We start from the raw sequence: 22777 nt of genomic DNA, 5'->3' as shown, positions 1-22777 counted from the left end.
ATTCATGGGGTCACGCCAATATTAGACATGACCACCATGAATTTCTAGTAAAGTATTTAAAAAAGCACAACACCCAGAAAAAAGTCCTTTAATTGAAATAAACACACAATTCTTTATTGTTCTAAATTAAACCATACTTACCATCACGCCCATTCCAGCTGAAGCCAACGATCTCCTGCAATAAAAGTAAAATAATAAAGCAACATCATCCTTACCTTTCCATGGCTCCCACGACAGCTTCAGCTCTGCTACATCGAGATGACAGGCTGGACCGCAGCAGAACGCTGCCATCCATCCTGTCATCCCGCAGACACTGAGAAGCGCAGGCATACTTCCACTCCTCAGTGTCTGGCTGTGACGGCATCCAGATGAGCCGAGGTCATGTCCAATGAACTCAGCTCACCTCATGTACGTCACTGACAGAGTGGGAAAATTCTCCTGCACTCAGCACTTCAGCGTGAGAATTTTCCCACGCTGTCAGTGACGTGCATGAGGTGAGCTGAGTTCATTGGACATGACCTCACCTCATGTATGTCACTGACACTGTGGGAGAATTCTCACGCTGAAGCGCTGAGTGCAGGAGAATTTTCCCACGCTGTCAGTGACGTGCATGAGGTGAGCTGAGTTCATTGGACATGAACTCGGCTCATCTGGATGACGTCACAGAGAGACACTGAGGAGCGCAAGCATGCCTGCGCTTCTCAGTGTCTGCGGGATGACAGGCTGGATGGCGGCGTTCTGCTGCGGTCCAGCCTGTCATCTCGATGTAGCAGAGCTGAAGCTGTCGTGGGAACCATGGAAAGGTAAGGATGAGGTTGCTTTATTATTTTACTTTTATTGCAGGAGATCGTTGGCTTCAGCTGGAATGGGCGTGATGGTAAGTATGGTTTAATTTAGAACAATAAAGAATTGTGTCTTTATTTCAATTAAAGGACTTTATTCTGGGTGTTGTGTTTTCTTTTAACTTTGACTATGGGGTTAGTAATGGGGGTGTCTTATAGACGCCTCTCCATTACTAACCTGGGCTTGATGTCAGCTGGCATTATAAGCTGACATCAACCCCAACCCTATTACCCACTGCTACTGCTACAGGGCAGTGGGAAGAGAGAGGCTAAGTGCCAGAATTGGCGCATCCTATGGATGCGCCATTTCTGGGGCGGCTGACGGCTGGTGTTTCTAGCCTGGGAGGGGGCCAATATTCATGGCTCCCTTCCTGGGCTATTAATATCAGCCCCCAGCTGTCTGCCTAGCCTTTGCTAGCTATTAAATTAGGGGGGACCCCACGTCATTTTTTTGGGGGGGTTCCCCCATTTTAATAGCTAGTAAAGGCTAGGTATTCAGCTGGGGGCTGATATTAGTAGCCTGGGAAGCTCCGTGGGTATTACCCACTTCCCAGGCTTCAAACATTTGCCCCAGCTGTCTGCTTAACCTCCGCTAGAGCCTAAAATTAAGGGGAACCCCACGCCAATTTTTTTTTAAATAAATCCTTTATTTTAACACTAAATGACAAGTACAGTAAGCAACACTGTCACTGTACTTCATATATATGTGACTGACATGTTTCTATCTATCTAATCTATGTGTGATTCTCTATTCTTTCTATTCTAAATTGTCGGGTACAGATGCTGAATTGCCGGCCGGCTTTTTTAAAGAGACGGTGCACGAAAACACTAATATTTTTTTTAATAAATCCTTTACACTAAATGACAAGTACAGTAAGCAACACTGTCACTGTACTTCATATATATGTGACTGACATGTTTCTATCTATCTAATCTATGTGTGAAGCTCTATTCTTTCTGTTGTAAATTGTCGGGTACCGGTGTATGCCGCTGATGAATTGCCGGCTTTTCGCATAATACATTCTACATTATTCTTAGTTGTTTTACTTCATGTAGAATTAACCTACAAGGAAAGAAAGGGTTTATTTTCATTCCGATATTTGTGTCCCATTGACTTGCATTGGTTTCCGGTATCGGAATCGGCGATATCCGATACTTTTTGGGTATCGGCCCGATCCAATCCGATACGATATTTCCTGATATCGGAAGGTATCGCTCAACACTACTCTTCACTGAAAAACAAGTCACACACTTACTTTCGTTCGCACTTACGCTCCGGACACACGCAGCTCGTTCACACTTGCAAACTAAGAGATTTAAAGTGTTTTTTTTTTTTTTTTTTTCCTTTTCCAGCAATGTACCCTTCACCTCAATGCACTTCCAAAGGACTTTATGCCCAACCAGCTGCCCCTTATAAACCCTTAATTATGACCCCTTCCCCTTAATTAACCCCTTGTGAGTAAATCTACACCTCAGGATTTTAGTGCAATGTAGTTAACCCTTAAATACACAGGTAGTAAACTAAGAAACTAAAACTGTAGTGAGAAAATAGATTTTAAAAAGCCCAATAAATCTAAACAGGTAGAAAAGCACTCAGCAGATCACAATGCAGCACTCACCGCAATTCACACACGTATTTTCTGCAGGATTCCCAATACCTCTTCACGCAATTCACACAGGTATTTTCTGCAGGATTCCCAATACCTCTTCACGCAATTCACACAGGTATTTTCTGCAGGATTCCCAATACCTCTTCACCTTCACCTCAATGCACTTCCAGTTTTAGGCTTTATCAGGTAAGTTTTGGCAAACTCCAGCCTGGCTTTTTTATGTCTCGGGGTAAGAAGTGGGGTCTTCCTGGGTATCCTACCATACAGTCCCTTTTCATTCAGACGCCGACGGATAGTACGGGTTGACACTGTTGTAGCCTCGGACTGCAGGGCAGCTTGAACTTGTTTGGATTTTAGTCGAGGTTCTTTATCCACCATCCGCACAATCTTGCGTTGAAATCTCTCGTCAATTTTTCTTTTCCGTCCACATGTAGGGAGGTTAGCCACAGTGCCATGGGCTTTAAACTTCTTGATGACACTGCGTACGGAAGACACAGGAACATTCAGGTCTTTGGAGACGGACTTGTAGCCTTCAGATTGCTCATGCTTCCTCACAATTTGGTTTCACAAGTCCGCAAACAGTTCTTTGGTCTTCTTTCTTTTCTCCATGCTCAATGTGGTACACACAAGGACACAGGACAGAAGTTGAGTCAACTTTAATCCATGTTAACTGGCTGCAAGTGTGATTTAGTTATTGCCAACACCTGTTAGGTGCCACAGGTGCTCTTTCAGCTACTCATAAAACCCGGCCCTGTAATCCGGACCCATTAAATTCCTCTCAGCACTATGTGTGCTGGAGCCTGCTTCTCCGGATCCTACATCACCGAAGCATGGCACTTCGAGGACACATACCTCCCGTCCACGATCTGTCCGGCAGCAACCTTACATACACCCCCCCTCTGTCCAAAGCCGTAGGGCTTGGCACCTTCTGTCACCATACAATAAACCCTTGACAAGGCAGCGGCATTCCCATGTTGTTTCCCAGGCCTATGCTCTACCCGGAAACTAAAATCTTGTAGAGCCAGGAACCACCTAGTCACTCTGGCATTGTTTCCCTTCTTTTCTCGCATCCACCTCAATGGGGCATGGTCTGACACTAACCTGAACCTTCTACCTAATAGGTAATACCTCAGAGTGTTTAACGCCCACTTAATGGCCAAACATTCTTTTTCTACAATGGAGTAGTCCTTCTCACAAGCGGAGAGCTTCAGACTGAGGTATTTTACAGGGTGTTCTTCTCCGTTAATCTCCTGGGACAAGACTGCTCCCAGCCCGACATCCGATGCATCCATCTGGACCACAAACTCCTTGGAGAAGCTGGGTGCCACCAAGACTGGTTGTTTACAGAGGACCAGTTTCAATTCCTGGCAGGTCGCTTCTGCTTCCGGGGACCACTTGGCCATAGCTGACTTCATCCCTTTCAGAAGATCCATCAGTGGGGCTGCTATCAGGGCAAAGTTAGGGACAAATCTTCGATAGTAGCCCACAATGCCTAGAAACGCCATGACCTGCTTCTTCGAGAGGGGCTGTGGCCAGTTCAAGATCGCCTCGACCTTATTTATTTGTGGTTTTATTTCCCCTCTACCAACCACGTACCCTAGGTACTTGGCTTCCTCCATCCCCATGGCACATTTCTTCGGGTTGATAGTAAAGCCCGCCTTCCTTAGGGCATCAAGTATGGCTTGAACTTTGTCCAGATGACTTTCCCAGTCCTGGCTAAATATGACGATGGCATCTAGGTAGGCCGCTGCATACTGTTTGTGGGGTGCTAAGATCCGGTCCATGGCTCTCTGGAAGGTGGCCGGAGCTCCCTTCAACCCAAACGGCATCCTGACGTATTGGCGTTGAGAAGGCTGTCTTCTCCTTAGCCTCTTTGGACAGGGGAATTTGCCAATATCCTTTGGTGAGGTCCAGAGTGGTGATGTACCGAGCGGGTCCTAGCCTTTCGATAAGCTCATCTACCCTAGGCATTGGGTAGGCGTCGAACTTTGAGACCTCGTTCAGCTTCCTATAGTCGTTGCAAAACCGCCATTCCCCATCTGGTTTCGGCACTAAGACTATAGGACTGGACCATCCACTTTTGGACTCTTCAATGACTCCCAGGTTTAGCATCCGCCTTACTTCTTTAGAGATCACCTCTCTGCGGGCTTCGGGGATCCGGTATGGTTTTAGATTGACGCGAACATGAGGCTCTGTGAGAACCTCATGCTCTATGACCTGAGTGAGTCCTGGCAACTCCGAAAACATGTCTTTAATTCGCTGTAACAACTCTTTGCACTGTTGCTTTTGGGCATGTGACAGTGACTCTGCCACCTTGACCTCTTTCACATCGGCCTCAGCCATTAAACAGGGAGCTTCCGCAGGCTCTCTATCTTGCCATGGCTTAATCAAGTTAACATGGTAAATTTGGTAGGGCTTCCTCTTCCCTGGTTGGTGGATCTTAAAGTTGACTTCCCCCACTTTCTCTACCACCTCATAGGGGCCCTGCCACTTGGCCATGAACTTGTCTCCACTGTGGGACTAGCACAAGCACTCGATCTCCTGGGTTGAACGATCTCACCCTGGCCGACCTATTATACACCCTGGACTGTGCCTTTTGTGCCTTAAGGAGGTGCTCCCTCACAATGGGCATCACATGGGCAATCCTCTCTTGCATCTGGGCAACGTGCTCCACCACTCTCCTATAGGGAGTGGTCTCAGCTTCCCAGGACTCTTTCTCCACCTCCAGGAGTCCTGAGGGTGTCGTCCATAGAGTGGTTCAAACGGGGAGAAACCTGTGGAAGCTTTGGGAACTTCCCTCATGGCGAACAACATATAGTCCCAGTCTCAGCCATCCTTTTCCACTGCTTTCCTCAACATTGCTTTCAAGGTTTTGTTAAACCTCTCTACCAGTCCGTCCGTCTGGGGAGAGTACACGGAGGTTCTCAGTTGTGCAATCTGCAGTGTCTTGCACAATTCCCTCATGACCTTCGACATAAATGGAGTTCCTTGGTCTGTTAGGATCTCGTTAGGCAACCCAGTTCTTGAAAACATGTAGACTAACTCCCGGGCTATACACCTGGTGGAGGAGTTTCGTAGTGGTACGGCCTCCAGATACCATGTAGCATAATCTAATACCACCAGGATATACTGATGCACTTGGGCGGACTTGACCAGAGGCCCCACTAGATCCATTGCTATGCGTTCGAATGGAACCTCGATGACTGGTAGTGGCACTAGGGGACTGCGGAAGTGGGCCACTGGGGAGGTTATCTGGCATGTGGGGCAGGAACGACAATAACTCTATATTTCTCTATAGAAACCTGGCCAGTAGAATCTTTGGAGGATCCGTTCTTGAATCTTGTCTCCACCCAGGTGACCACCCAACACATGAGAATGAGCCATGTCTAACACCCTGCGTCTATAGGGCCCTGGCACCAGCAACTGTTCTATTACCTCACCCCTTGGCTTGGTTATTCTGTACAGCAAATCCCCATTCACAGCAAAATGAGGGAACCGAGTGTCAGCCCCCGGTTCCTGAGGCACCCCATTTAACACAGTAACATTTTCAAAGGCCCCTTTCAGAGTTAAATCCCTGAGTTGGGCAGTTCCAAAGTTTCCCTCGGACACCTAAAGCTCAGGGATATTGGACTCAGGGGATGCTACTTCAGCCTCATTGCCCACCAGCACACACATGGGAAACTCATCTACTATGTTCTGCGGGTAAGTTTCCTTAGGGGCGATCTGGCTGTCGTCCAAGCAACCAGGTGTCCCCGCTTTCCCCCACATTTCCCAGAATAATGCAAAGTAACGTCCAATTATTATGGGATGCAATAGGTCCTTAACGACCGCCACTTCATGAGATGTGGTGCCACAGTCTGTGTTTACATCCACCTGGGCCACAGGATAGTTCTTAGCGTCCCCATTGATACACCGGACACCCACCACCTTCCCAGAAACCAGCCGATGAGGGAGTGTGGCCCTTATCAGGGTCACCAAACTTCCTGAGACCAATAGTCCAGAGACTTGTGCCCCGTTAACTGACACTGAGCATCCCTGAGGGCCCTCGCCATGTTGACGAACCGCGCTGCAGGCGGGGTAGGCAAAATAAGAGCAACGCCGGCCCATGTTACAGTCCATTGGTTCAGAGGTTATGGGACACCGGGAGGCAATATGGCCAGGGGTATGACATCTCCAACACACTATATTATGGGGTGGGACCTTGGGCAGCAACTCAGACCCCTCCTGAACTCTAGGATGCCCCCCAGGTGTGGCGCTAGCTCCCTTCTTTTGGGTGTCCGCCTCCTTTTGGGAACCCCAGTATTGAGAGGCTACGACCCCTTGTTTTCCCAACGGACTCTCAACCGCCTGGTATCTTTCCACCAACCCCACCAAGTCATCAGCATTATAGGGATCTCCCTGGGCAACCCAGGATTTTACCGACTTCGGGAGAGAGTGTATAAACCTGTCTATAACGACCTCTATCTCATATCATAGGACTATCTATCATCTATCTATTATCTATATGACGCGCCCCCTGGGCCATGGGGCACCCGGGACCGGACTTCAGGGCAATGCTGGGAGTAGTTGTGGCGACCTGGTCCCGTGGCTCAGGGTGGCCAGACCAATATTGTGGCAGTCTCTGTATCAGTATAATGCAATGTCCGACTACGCCACCCGTGGATTGCGGTCAATAAGAACGGCCGCTGCTGAGCAGACCTCTGAGGCTGATGTTGTGAGGGCAGCAGAGTGTAGTATAACTCCCCACGGGAGGAGTATAGCCTCAGGCTAGTGAGTGTGGATGATAGGAGTGATGGTACACGAGCGCAGCAGGAACGACTCAGAGGCTTTGCAGCGCAGTTCAGGGTCTTTACTGATGGTGATAAGGCAGACCCTCCCGGGAGTACTGGCTAGCATAAGAGGCCTGGTCAGTCTGTGAGCAAACTGGAGTTCCCCTGGCCAGGTGGAGTTGTAGGCCTCCCCGACTATCTGCACTCTTCCTGGCTACCTTGCTGTAAGCGAGTGGAAGTAGCCCACGTCCCTGAGTGTTCCGTGTGGTGCTCACCTGTATGGCTGGTGACTTGGGGCCTTCTGATAGCCCCCGCTCCTCGATTGCAGTGCTGGTCCCTTGCTCGTGACTGAGCCTCCGGGCTTCTATGGCCAGAGGACTTGAAATCCCCTGCCGGCGGGTTTCTGCTGCTGGGTATATATAAGTCCCCGCAACCTCGGACTCCTGTGTCCGGTTCTCAGAGTCTTCTGCCAGGACGAACTCCGCTTAGCTCAAGTCCCTGGTCTTCAGCTCCTGCTCCTACAGAGCTCCTCGCTGTTACTTTCTCTGTGTCTGGAACTAACTCCAGGCTCTGACTTCACTAACCCCGCCCCAGATCCAGTTTATATAGGGCAGGTTCCTCCCCTATCTGGTCTGGGACAGGAGGTGTTGCATGTTTAAGGGCTCCGAACCAGGAAACCTCCCACTTGCTCTCAGACATAATATTTCTACCAGACCCCTGGGGTGCCACATATCCATCTATCTATCTCATATCTATCTATCTATCAATCTCATATCTATCTATCTTCTCCACTTTTTATCTGGTCTCAGGTATGACTTTCATATTACCCACGACTGTTACTTGCCACAGGTGAGTTTTAACGAGCATCACATGCTTGAAGCAAAGTTGTTTTTCCACAATTTTGGAAAAGTGCCAACAATTTTGTCCGGCCCATTTTTGGAGTTTTGTGTGAAATTATGTCCAATTTGCCTTTTTTTCCCATTTTTTTGTGCTGTTTCAATACACACAAAGGAAATAAATATTATAACAAATGTATAACAAAACATGTGTAATTGCAATAATTTTCTGGGAGAAATACTTCACTTTCTGGAACAATCTCAAGGTTGCTAAACACTTCCGGCCATGACTGTGTGTATATATGGGCCCTCAATAAACCATCCCTCTCAACGAAAAGGCCACAGCAAGGGTCAGGAATCGGTGTCCTTCCCTCTCCGAATCTTAGGGAGAGACGGTTGTGCTTCCAGCATCCACCTAGGCTGCCACCCCAGTGGAACTAATAGCAGGGTAGCCAACTGTCCAGAAATTCTTGGACAGTCCATAAAAATAGGGCACTTTTTTCCCTGTCCGTAAAAAAAAATGTGATGCGTCCATAATCTTTCTGAAGTTGGAGAGACTTGTTCAGATGGAGGGAGATGTAGGGGCATCATATTGTGTATAGGGAGATGTAGGGGCATCATATTGTGTATAGGTATCATATTGTGTATCTGCATGTGTGGGGACATCATACGGTGTATATGGAGCTGTGAGCACATCATACTGTATTTAGGGAACAATGAGGGAATCATACTGTATGAAACATAATGCTGTGTAAAGGGTCTGTGGGGTCATCATCTAATATACAGTACAGACCAAAAGTTTGGACAAGAGAATGCCAAGAGTGTGCAAAGCAGTCATCAAAGCAAAAGGTGGCTACTTTGAAGAACCTAGAATATAAGACATATTTTCAGTTGTTTCACACTTTTTTGTTAAGTATATAATTCCACATGTGTTAATTCATAGTTTTGATGCCTTCAGTGTGAATGTACAATTTTCATAGTCATGAAAATACAGAAAAATCTTGAAATGAGAAGGTGTGTCCAAACTTTTGGTCTGTACTGTATATAATCGTCTAATCCCGTCTGTCTGTCTGTCCTTCTGTCCAGGAAATCCTGCGTCGCTGATTGGTCCAGCCGCGGCCAATCAGCGACGCGGGATTTCAGAAAAAGATGGCGGCCGTTAGCAGCTCATCTGCCGCACGGAGGTCAGCGGCGATGCAGCCGGGAGATGACCGGCGCTAGCCGCTCATCTCCCGGCTGCTCGCAGCAGAAGTACCGCGACCGGCGGCGCTGCTGACCTCCATGCGGCTACCGTCGGGAGATCAATGGCTAGGGCCGCTGATCTCCCGACGGCAAGTGTGAAGCGAGGACCGGGGAGCGGCGCCGCCAGTCGGGATACTTCGGCTGTGAGCAGCCGGCCATCTCCCGGTTCCTCGCAGCGGAAGTACCCGCACAGGTAGCGTCGCTGCCCGGTCCTCAGTAATACGATTCGCTGATTGGTCGGAATCAGCGATATTGGCGCCGCGACCAATCAGCGATTTTGGCGCCACATTTAAACACCACTCTGTTGATTGCGCCTGGTCGGCCGCATACAGATTCTAGAATACCCGATGCGTTAGAATCGGGACACCATCTAGTACTGTATATAAAGAGCTGTGGGAGCCATCACACTATATATAGAGACCTGTGAAAAGCTAATGTGTTGATCCAGAGGAAGTCAAAAAACCCCATGAGGCAGATGCTGCTTGCCCAAAATTAGGGGAAAAATTCCTTCCCGACTCCACATATGGCAATCAGACTAGTTGCTTGGATCAACGTCCCATAACAAAATCTAGTATGAATAACCTGTAATGTTATTCAAGAAAGTCACACAGGACCTCCTTGAACTTTTTTTTAGAGAATTAAGTATTACAAGGTCATGTGGTAGAGAGTTCCATACCTCACACAATAAAACATTGCCATCTAACTTCCTTTAGACAAAGCGAATTAGGAGCTTGATGCTAGAGTAGTTGAATTAAAACTGAAAAAAATTATTAACACAGCAAAAAAGAGGAACAGTATTTATTCACCTGCCCAGGTCTCAAAACTAATGCACTAATCAGGATGAAGCAAACCATATAATAAAGGCAGGGGCAGCACAGGTGCAAAATACTGATGAGACAGCCAACTCATAACCTACCAATTCTTGGAGGGGGTCATTGCTTAGTATTAAAACTGCACACAAAAAATGGCTTGTATAGGTCACTGGTCACACACAGATTGTTAGGGGAATGGTTGCAAACAACTTTATTAAATAATGGAAAGCAAACGAACCCGGGGTCCGCGATGCAGCCTGGAGGACTGCGGACGAACACCTTCCGGGTAAGAAGGTAAAACAACCAACTGAAATAACAATCCCCCCCGTGTTACTGCACACCGGAACGGGAATAGGGATTCGCACTATCTCCGTTAACTGCACGAGAGATGTGCGACACATAATGTAGCCGTAGCCCTGTTAACTGCACAGAGGCTACGCAGCAGGCGCTAGGATGCATGTGTGATTCACGCCGGCGTATACATGCTCCCAGCCAGCGTGCTACCGGACTGAGGAGTATCTCTCCACGTGGCTAACAGGCGGTGCCGGGAATACGGAATCCGCAGTCTGCTCGGGGTGTATAGCGACCCCCTTGTTGGAGCCAGACTGTCAGACGAAGCTACCTGCCTCCCTCCATCTAAGGCTGTCTATCCCCTGCTAAACCTGCCTGTCAGAAGCTATAACAGCAAAAGTACACGTGGAGCCGAAACGACCAAGCGTCCACACAATAACACCAACTCAGCTCAATGATCAGAGCGCGCCGCCATGTTTGTGGGCGTGCTATTTAAATATTAAGCCCTGCCCACCGTCACATTATTGGTGACGTCACCCGCGACCAATCAGGCGGTGCCAGGTCACCGGATCAGCTGACTCCCAAACCACTAATCACGGTCCGCCATGTCACGGGCATGCTCAGTGCAGTGTATCCTGGACTTAGGCTGTAACAGCCCTGTTTCCCTCCGCAACCTATCCTTCATGTTGCTAGGAACAAAGACCCAAGAGACAGCTTGTACATCTCGTGCACCAGCTAGGCGTTGGGACCAATGACGATGCTGAGAAGCATCTGGACTGGAATAGGAGACCACAGAATCCACTGATGATTCTGAACCCATTTCAGATCCAGAAAACACCTGACGCCTAACACAGATAGTGCTCAATATAGGGCTTACAGCCTATTAGTGACCCTCATACTGTTAGATTAGGCAGGCTGCAAAGCACTATCTAAGTGCACCCCATGAGGACAGACCCCCTAGTTTACAAATCCAGCATAGATGGGCTTGTCTGAACCCTGAATAAAAATAACGTGCAAAATCTATATATGAGGTACTGGTAGATATTTTGGCGCTGGTCACGCACAGTGTCTGGTTTACAGCCTATTAGTGACGCCCATACTATTAGATTAGGCGGGCTATGCTCCCCTCATACACCTTACCACGGTGTGTAGTGTGACATGGAGCTAAACCCCCTGTCTTCTTAAGAAAAAGGCTGCGAAAACCCTTCTCTTTATTGATAGTAGAGAAACCTCCATACAGTAGATGCGGAAAACATACGATGAACCCCAGTATTGTACCACATAGATAGGGCTCTTACCGGCTAAGCTTGGAGCAGGCTGTGTGCACAGAGCCCAAGATACAAAACTGTAGGGATGTGGACTGTCTTACCCTGTTCCTGCCCCTGAAGACAACAAACGCGTCATGTGAATACTGTCTTGCGGTTTTATATCTAAAAGTGATATGTGTCTTATGTAATGTATAATGGTGATGTAACAGCATGTGAAGTGTTAATGCATAATGTGAGTATAGCATAAGATAAGCTTAGGATACCATAAGACATAAGTATAACATAAACCCTAAAATACAAATTTTATTAAATCTCTTTAAAATCGGGACATGCGGCATAAAGATGATCCGCATCAGTATTGCACTTTATCAAGATAAGTTCCTTTTATTGTTTAGTCTTGTGATAATTTATGTCATTGATACCTCTATGGGTGATTAATTCCAGGGCTGGCTAGGGTTATCCAGGGATAGCCGCCGTGGAGCGGGGCGCCACAGTGTCAACATTAACTAGGGTGTCACCCTCCACTATAAGGCAGGTAATCAGCATCTAGGGTGTTGAACAGGGCTGATTGTAGCCTTTGTTTGGATGCCTGAATGTATCCTTTGGCTTGGAGGTCCAAAGATATTAGGAACGTTCTTGGGTGTTTTTATAAATTTGCACATTGTCACTTTATTCACTGTTGTCACTTTAATCATTTAGTACACACTGAGGATTGATTGTTTGATGTGATATCTGTACCAGTTTCTGGTAGACTGTCAGATCTTTGGTCTATGTAAGTACGAATAAGGGACTTTTAGGGTCTAGGGGCAGCTGCCGTTCAGCAAGGGTGCCATTGTCATCTATATGTAGGATGCCCATCTCCGTTGACATGCAGGTTCAGGCTAGGGTATCTATAGGGTGAGTTTTATTGAAGTACAGTGGGTACGGAAAGCATTCAGACCCCTTTAAATTTTTCACTCTTTGTTTCATTGCAGCCATTTGGTAAATTCTAAAAAGTTCATTTTTTTCTCATTAAAGTCCACTCTGCACCCCATGTTGACTGAAAAAAACAGAAATGTAGAAATTTTTGCAAATTTATTAAAAAAGGAAAACTGAAATATCACATGGTCATAAGTATTCAGACCCTTTGCTCATATTTAAGTCACATGCTGTCCATTTCCTTGTGATCCTCCTTGAGATGGTTCTACTCTTTCATTGGAGTCCAGCTGTGTTTAATTAAACTGATAGGACTTGATTTGGAAAGGCACACACCTGTCTATATAAGACCTCACAGCTCACAGTGCATGTCAGACCAAATGACCAGTATTGAGTAGAAGCCCCCTTTTGAGCTAGTGCATCCATGAGTCTTCTTGGGAATGATGCAACAAGTTTTTCACACCTGGATTTGGGGTTCCTCTGCCATTCTTCCTTGCAGATCCTCTCCAGTTCTGTCAGGTTGGATGGTGAACGTTGGTGGACAGCCATTTTCAGGTCTCTCCAGAGATGTTCAATTGGGTTTAGGTCAGGGCTCTGGCTGGGCCAGTCTAGAATGGTCACAGAGTTGTTTTGAAGCCACTCCTTTGTTATTTTAACTGTGTGCATAGGGTCATTGTCTTGTTGGAAGGTGAACCTTCGGCCAAGTCTGAGGTCCAGAGCACTCTGGAAGAGGTTTTCATCCAGGATATCTGTGTACTTGGCCGCATTCATGTTTCTTTCAATTCCAACCAGTCGTCCTGTCCCTGCAGCTGAAAAACACCCCCATGATGCTGCCACCACCATGTTTCACTGTTGGGATTGTATTGGGCAGGTGATGAGCAGTGCCTGGTTTTCTCCACACATACCCCTTAGAATTATCACCAAAAAGTTCTATCTTAGTCTCATCAGACCAAAGAATCTTATTTCTCATAGACTGGGAGTCCTTCATGTGTTTTTAAGCAAACTCTGTGCAGGCTTTCATATGTCTTGCACTGAGGAGAGGCTTCCGTTGGGCCACTCTGCCATAAAGGCTCGACTTGTGGAGGGCTGCAGTGATAGTTGACTTTATGCAACTTTCTCCCATCTCCCTACTGCATCTTTGGAGCTCAGCCACAGTGATCTTGGGGTTCATCTTTACCTCTCTCACCAAGGCTCTTCTCCCACGATTGCTCAGTTGAGCTGGACGGCCAGGTCTAGGAAGACTTCTGGTGGTCCCAAACTTTTTCCACTTAAGGATTATGGAGGCCACTGTGTTCTTAGGACCCTTGACTAATGCAGAAATTCTTTTGTAAACTTGGCCAGATCTGTGCCTTGCCACAATTCTGTCTCTAATCTCCTTTGGCAGTGTCAGGATGCCAGGTTTAATTTTACTTTGCCAGTAGTTTTTCCCTTAGCCAAGATGGCTTCCATTGCGTCACTGGGGTCATGTGTTTCCTGCCTGTGGACCTACTTAAACTGCATGTGTTGCAATCATGCCTTGCCTGAGTATTGTGTGCTTTTAGCTTTCTACTCACCTGTGCTAGCCCTCTGAATAGAGTCTTGCTGACTTTGTGTTTACTCCTAGTCATCCGCTGAAAGGATTGCTGCCTGAATCCTCTGCTAAGGGGACTTCTGCTGAAAGGAACCGCTGGCTGTTGTTCACTCACGCTGGGATCTCTGAACTTTTGTCTTCCTGAAGAAAACTTCTCCTGGATCTCTACACCTCTGGTAAAGTCACCATCTTGCTCTGTGTTTAAATACCCGGCTCCAGCTCTGCTTAAGACATCGCTGTTTCCTCCGCTGCACCTCCTGCATTCTTCAATATCCAGATCCATATTCCAGTTTGTCTTCTCTTCTGCACTACGTGAGTCCACAATCAACTGAGGAATACCTACGTCTGCTTACTATCCTTATTTCTGTTTGCATATTACTGTACCTAAGTAAACTTGGACTATCGTTAACGTTTACATACCCTAATAGTAATGAAGGCCGTGCCTTACAGATTAGGCTCTAAGAAGTATTGTTTGGAATGAACTTACCTTCATAAACTGTTTGCTGTGATCTTTTGCACTTGAGTTTAAAATAGACTTTCACACTACTCTTGTCTCAGTCTCTGCTTTTGGCCCACGCCATTGGACTTCAGGGTATCTACTAACATCGTAACAGGCAGTTCCTTTGAGCTCATGATTCTCATTTGGTCTGACATGCACTGTGAGCTGTGAGGTCTTATATAGACAGGTGTGTGCCTTTCCAAATCAAGTCCTATCAGTTTAATTAAACACAGCTGGACTCCAATGAAAGAGTAGAACCATCTCAAGGAGGATCACAAGAAATGGACAGCATGTGACTTAAATATGAGCAAAGGGTCTGAATACTTATGACCATGTGATATTTCAGTTTTCCTTTTTTAATAAATTTGCAAAATTTCTACATTTCTGTTTTTTTTTCAGTCAAGATGGGGTGCACAGTGTACTTTAATGAGAAAAAAATGAACTTTTTAGAATTTACCAAATGGCTGCAATGAAACAAAGAGTGAAAGATGTAAAGGGGTCTGAATGCTTTCCGTACCCACTGTATATAGTACTCAATGTTCCAGGCAGTGGGAGGCATTACTGGGATCCAGAGCAGTCGCTCCAGTCACGTCCAGAGCCTAAGGTCTGGCATAGGAGCTGCCGGACACTTTGTGTGCTCTGAAGTACAAAGGAAGATGGACAGGGACCTGCATAGATGGAAGTTGAAGGCCAGTCCCGGGTGCACTGCAGAGGTGGACGAGAAATACAGGATGAGCTAGCAACAGGGCTGAAGAGGAGTTATGCTAAGAAGGAGGATAATGTGAATTGCTGTGCCTTATCCCATCTGTACCCACCTGATGAACTTGAACTGTCAAGTATATGTTTGACTGTTACAAAGAACTTCGTGTCCCCTAAATTGTGTGCGGCGGCTTCTGAGGACAGAAGCCTGAAGGCAGTGGAGGCCTGCGGCCTACAAGAGAGTGTGCTGCACCCCACACCCTAGAGCACACTGGGACTGGGACACCCATTGTCTGTAAAGTGCCAGAGCGAAATCAGACCGACGTTCAGTCACGACTACCGCTCTGTGCCACTTTACAAGATGAGTGATAAGGGAACTTCTCCATCAGAAGAGACGAGGAAATAATGGTCGCTGCCCAAACTGTGACAAGAACAGGACCACAATGCAACAAGAACTGTCTCACAATGCTCTTGGAACTTTCCCATAATGCATTGCAAATTGAAACTAGAGCAAATACATTAAATCACTAGCAGACAGTGCAGTTATCAAACAATAAAAAAGAGACAGGATTCAAATGCAAGCAACATAATGTCAGAACTGATATACACATAAAGTGACTAGATTCCCTGGATAGCTAAATTCGCTGCTGAGGCAAGAACACGGGCTGCCCAGCACTATTTAAGTGCACCCCATGAAGATTGACACTCTAATTTACAAGGCCATAACATATAGGTGCATCTCACAAAATTAGAATATCATCAAAAAGTTAATTTATTTCAGTTCTTCAATGCAAAAAGTGAACCTCATATATTATATAGAGTCATTACAGAGTGATCTATTTCAAGTGTTTATTTCTGTTAATGTTGATGATTATGGCTTATAGCCAATGAAAACACAAAAGTCATTAACTCAGTAAATTAAAATAATTAACAAAAAACACCTGCAAAGACTTCCTAAGCATTTAAAAAGGTCCCTTAGTCTGTTTTAGTAGGCTCCACAATCATGACAATCATGATGAAGACTGCTGGCTTGACAGATGTCCAGAGTTCCAATTTTCATTTGAAATCAAGGTCCCAGAGTCTGGAAGAAGAGTGGAGAGGCCACAATCCAAGCTGCTTGAGGTCTAGTGTGAAGTTTCCACAATCAGTGATGGTTTGGGGAGCCGTGTCATCTGCTGGTGTAGGTCCACTGTGTTTTTTCAACACAAAAGTCAGCGCAGCCGTCTACCAGGAAATTTTAGAGCACTTCATGCTTCCCTCTGCCACAGTATCAAGCTACCAGGGGGGCAAAGGGGGCGGTGGCCCCGGGCCCCTCGCTCTTAGGGGGCCCATCCAGGGCTACGCCAGTGTAACTGTATCTAGCATGCCCCTGGTGCCAGCATCGGGCCCCACTGCCCGCCACCGCCGCAAGTTTACTGATGAGAGAGGGAGCGCGGATCTCTCTCCCATTAGTCCCTTCTGTGACTGACGTCTCTGACATCATCACTTGGCGCCCAGCCCGCTGTGCTGAAGATGTGTGCGTGCTGGGTGCTCTGAGCAGCGAGGGAACCAGGAGGAGAGATGAGTACTGTTTATTTATTTTTTGCCGGGTGGGGGGCGGCATTATATTACAGACTCTGCCTATGGGAAGGGGGAGGTGCATTATACTATAGACTCTGCCTATGGGGGAGCATTATCCTAAAGACTCTGCCCACAGAGAGGGGGGGCATTATACTAAAGACTCTGCCTATGGGGAGGGGGGGCATTATACTACAGACTGTCTATGGGGAGGGGGGGAGCATTATACTAAAGCCTCTGTCTATGGGGTGGCATTCTACTACAGACTCTGCCTATGGGGGGCATTATACTACAGACTCTGTTTATGAGCAGGGGAGAGCAGTAGACTACAGACTCTGCCTATGGGGGGACATTGTACTACAGACTCTGCCTATAAGAGGGGGAGCATTATACTACAGACTCTGCCTATGGGGGGTGCATTTTACTACAGACTCTGCCTATAGGTGGGGCATTATACTACAGACGCTGCCTATGAGATGGGGGGGGCATTATATCACAAACTCTGCCTATGAGGAGGGGGGGCACATTATACTACAGACTCTGCCTATGGGGGCGCATTATACTATACGAAGGACTATGGGGAGTGCATTATACTATATTGAGGACTATCTGGTGCATTATACTATATGTACTCTATTTATACAGTGTGGGAGATAATGTGGGTTCTTTGAACAGTGTGGGGGCCATCATACAGTGTGGGAGATAATGTGGGATCTTTGTATGGTGTGGAGGCCATCATACAGTGTTGGAGCCATCAGCTTGTGGGCTACTAAGGGGTCAGTATACTGTGTGGGGGTACTATACAGTGAGGGGGAATTATATAGTGAATAGGAGAACATCATACTGGTTAGAGCGGAGCTCTACATGGGGGGAGACTCAGGACATTATTAAATCTTAGGTGGGCACTTATTGTTATAGGGGAACTCAGGTTATCGTGACTGTCGAAGGGGCACTATTACTTTCTAGGGGGCACAATGTGGGCACTGTTTTCTAGGACACTTGCACACGGCATTACTTTATTTTAGAGGTTTGTTTTACCATCTAGAGGGCACACAGTAGGTGCAGTAATAGGGACACATTTTGCAGCAGAGGCTCAGTATTGGGGTATCAGCAGGATGAGAAGTTTGTGCAGGTTGGGGATAGATGTGGTCAGTGCCTGAAATGTAAGGAGTCAAATGTGTCTTTGTTGTGATCTCTGCAGACCTGAGACTCTGAGTCCTGGCTGGAGAAGTTGTTGTGTCGGTCTGGGCCAGAAGGAAAAGACGGGAAAAGTGAACAATTTAATCAGAAAGAATGTCAGCTGTAAGGTACTATATAAAACTGAGCTGTGATCTCTTATATGTTCTGCAGGACTGGCATCAATCAATATATGTCACCATATGGCGGTAATATCAGTGCTGGTCTTTGTATAGAGATTATTTTTAGTAACAGCGCGGTCATCTGCTGAGGTTTTCCTACATCAACTATCTGGGTGCGCCGCTATAGTTGGAATCAGGGTTACCTGGTTAGAGGCCCACTCAGAAGTTTCGGCCCCCTGAACCAAAACCTTAGCTACGCCAAGCTTTTTGGAGATGGAAATTTCATTCTCCAGCAGGACTTGGCCCCTGTCCACACTGACAAAAGTACTAATACCTGGTTTAAAACAACAGTATCACTGTGCTTGATTGGCAGCAAACTCACCTGACCTTAACCCCATAAAGAATCTATGGGGTATTGTCAAGAGGAAAATGAGAGACACCAGACCCAACAATGCAGACGACCTGAAGGCTTCTATCAAAGCCACCTGGGCTTCCATAACCCCTCAGCAGTGCCACAGGCTGATCCCTCCATGCCACATTGCCGCATTGATGCAGTAATTGATGTAAAAGGAGCCCCGACCAAGTATTGAGGGCATTTATTGAACATACATTTCAGTAGGATAACATTTTGGATTTTGAAAACATTTTTCAAGCTGTTGTTATAAGGTATTCTAATTAATTGAAATAATGACTTTTGAGTTTTCATTGGCTGTAAGCCATAATCATCAACATTAACAGAAATAAACACGTGAAATAGATCACTCTGTGTGTAATGGCTCTATATAATATAAGAGTTTCACGTTTTGTATTGAAGAACTGAAATAAATTAACTTTTCTGGTGATATTCTAATTTTGTGAGATGCACCTGTAGATGGGCTTGGCTGCACCCTGAATAAAAATAGCATGTAAAAAATATATATGATATATATGAGGTATTGGTCGATATTTTGGCCAAAATATACAAGCTCGCAACCTGCTCAAGGGTCCTCATACTTGCGAGTCCCTACACTAACATTAAAAGCAAAGTCACAAAAACAAGGAATTAAAGTTCCCACCAAAATTCAAGAATTAACACAGCAAATACAGCAACAATAATTACAAGGATGCAGCAAACCCATATAATGAAGAAGTCAGCAACACAGGTGCAAAATATAGATGAGACAACCACTCACAACCTACCAATTCATGGAGGGGGTGATAGCTTAGTATTAAAACTGCACACAAATAAGCCTTGTATAGGGCACTGGTCACACATACAGTACAGACCAAAAGTTTGGACACACCTTCTCATTTAAAGATTTTTCTGTATTTTCTTGACTATGAAAATTGTACATTCACACTGAACGCATCAAAACTATGAATTAACACATGTGGAATTATATACTTAACAAAAAAGTGTGAAACAACTGAAGATATGTCTTGTCTTCTAGGTTCTTCAAAGTAGCCGCCTTTTGCTTTGATGACTGCTTTGCACACTCTTGGCATTCTCTTGATGAGCTTCAAGAGGTAGTCACCGGAAATGGTCTTCCAACAATCTTGAAGGAGTTCCCAGAGATGCTTAGCACTTGTTGGCCCTTTTGCCTTCACTCTGCGGTCCAGCTCACCCCAAACCATCTCGATTGGGTTCAGGTCTGGTGACTGTGGAGGCCAGGTCATCTGGCGTAGCACCCCATCACTCTCCTTTTTGGTCAAATAGCCCTTACACAGCCTGGAGGTGTGTTTGGGGTCATTGTACGGTTGAAAAATAAATGATGGTCCAACTAAACGCAAACCGGATGGAATAGCATACTGCTGCAAGATGTTGTGGTAGCCATGCTGGTTCAGTATGCCTTCAATTTTGAATAAATCCCCAAGAGTGTCACCACAAAGCACCCCCACACCATCACACCTCCTCCTCCATGCTTCATGGTGGGAACCAGGCATGTAGAGTGCATCCATTCACCTTTTCTGCATCGCACAAAGACACGGTGGTTGGAACCAAAGATCTCAAATTTGGACTCATCAGACCAAAGCACAGATTTCCATTGGTCTAATGTCCATTCCTTGTGTTCTTTAGCCCAAGCAAGTCTCTTCTGCTCGTTGACTGTCCTTAGCAGTAGTTTCCTAGCAGCTATTTTACCATGAAGGCCTGCTGCACAATGTCTCCTCTTAACAGTTGTTGTAGAGATGTGTCTGCTGCTAGAACTCTGTGTGGCATTGACATGGTCTCTATTCTGAGCTGCTGTTAACCTGCGATTTCTGAGGCTGGTGACTCGGATAAACTTATCCTCAGAAGCAGAGGTGACTCTTGGTCTTCCTTTCCTGGGGCCGTCCATGTGAGCCAGTTTCTTTGTAGCGCTTGATGGTTTTTGCAACTGCACTTGGGGACACGTTCAAAGTTTTCCCAATTTTTTGGACTGAGTGACCTTCATTTCTTAAAGAAATAATGGCCACTCGTTTTGCTTTACTTAGCTGCTTTTTTTCTTGCCACAATACAAATTCTAACAGTCTATTCAGTAGAACTATCAGATGTGTATCCACCAGACTTCTGCACAACACAACTGATGGTCCCAACCCCATTTATAAGGCAAGAAATCCCACTTATTAAACCTGACAGGGCACACCTGTGAAGTGAAAACCATTTCCGGTGACTACCTCTTGATGCTCATCAAGAGATTGCCAAGAGTGTGAAAAGCAGTCATCAAAGCAAAAGGTGGCTACCTTGAAGAACCTAGAATATACGACATGTTTTCAGTTGTTTCACACTTTTTTGTTAAGTGTATAATTCCACATGTGTTAATTCATAGTTTTGATGCCTTCAGTGTGAATATACAATTTTCATAGTCATGAAAATACAGAAAAATCTTTAAATGAGAAAGTGTGTCCAAACTTTTGGTCTGTACTGTAGGTAGTGCACAATGTCTGGCTTACAGCCTATTAGTGAAGCCCAAACTATTAGATTAGGCGGGCTGCCCAGCACTTTTTAAGTGCACCCCATGAAGACAGACACCCTAGTTTACAAGGCCAACATTGATGGGTCTGGCTGCACCCTGAATAAAAATAACGTGCAAAAAATATATATGATATATATGAGGTATTAGTAAATATTTTGGCCAAAATACACAAGCTCGCAACCCGCGTCAAGGGTCCTCATACTTGCGAGTCCCTACACTAACATTAAAAGCAAAGACAAATTTAAATTCCCACCAAAATTCAAGAATTAACACAGGAAAAAAGGGCAACAGTGTTTACCTGCCTAGGTCTCAGTACTAATCATACCATATAATAACGATGACAGCAACACAGGTGCAAAATACTGATGTGACAACCACTCACATATTACCAATTAATGGAGGGGGGTGATTACATAGTATTAAAACTGCACACAAAATTATATGGGATTGCTACATCCTAATAGTGCATTAGTTCTGAGATCTGGGCAGGTAAATGCTATATTAATAATTGATTTTTTGGGGAAAGTTAAATTCTCTTTTGTTGGCTTTACTTTTAATCTAACTGAAATACACATAAGCTGTTTTCCTAAACATTAGGATCTGTTTAGAGCCATCAGCTCAAAAAGGCTTCCTTTGACAGACTTGGCATAAGCAGGTCAAAAGGAACCCTGATCTTTACCATTACACCCCTTTACAGGAATGGAGACTTACCACATGCTCAGGGTTGCATCTACAGAGTAGCTGCTGGCCAGAGGAGCGAGCTTGAGGCTATAACTCTAACTAAAGCTTTTTTATTACTAAATGATGGGTTCTGTCTAAGGCCATTGGCTCAAAAAGACTTCCTCGGACAGACTTGGCGCAAGCTACTCCATTCTGCAGATCCCAAGGGAACCCTGGCCTTTACCATTACACCCCTGTACAGGAATAGATACTTACCATAGGCCCAGGGTTGCATCTACAGAGTAGCTGCTGGCCGGAGGAGCGAGCTTGAGGCTATAGTGGTTGATTCAACTCTAACTAAAGCTTTTTTTTCCTAAATACTGGGATCTGTTTAAGGCTGTTGGCTCAAACAGACTTCCTCGGACAGACTTGGCGCAAGCTACTCCATTCTGCAGATCCCAAGGGAACCCTGGTTTTTACCATTACACCCCTGTACAGGGATAGATACTTACCATAGGCCCAGGGTTGCATCTACAGAGTAGCTGCTGGCCGGAGGAGTGCGCTTGAGGCTTGAGTAGTTGAGTCAATCCTAACTAAAGAAAAACCTATCTAATGACACTTTCTTGTTAGGACCTGTCTGAGGCCTATGGCTCAAAAAAGCTTCTTTGGAAAAACTTGGCAAAAGCCAGTCTATCCTACAGGTTCCAAAGGAACTCTGACCTTCACTCTTACATCCCTGTACAGTGATAAAGACTTATTACAGGACCTTGATTGCATCTACATAGTAGATGCTGACTGGAGGGGCAAACTTAAGGTTAGAATGGTTCAGCCAACCCTAACTATTGCTACTTTCTTAAATGTTAGGATATTTCTGAGGCCGTTGGCTCAAACAGGCTTCCTTGGACAGACTTGGCGCAAAACACACCATTTCTGATGTTTCCAAATGAACCCTGGGCTTCACCCTTGAACCTCTATA

The sequence above is a fragment of the Phyllobates terribilis genome, unplaced genomic scaffold (assembly GCF_046119375.1).
Source record: "Phyllobates terribilis strain yellow unplaced genomic scaffold, ASM4611937v1 Scaffold_62__1_contigs__length_8034531, whole genome shotgun sequence".
Taxonomy (NCBI): Eukaryota; Metazoa; Chordata; class Amphibia; order Anura; family Dendrobatidae; genus Phyllobates; species Phyllobates terribilis.
Note: the sequence above shows the minus strand (reverse complement) of the source record.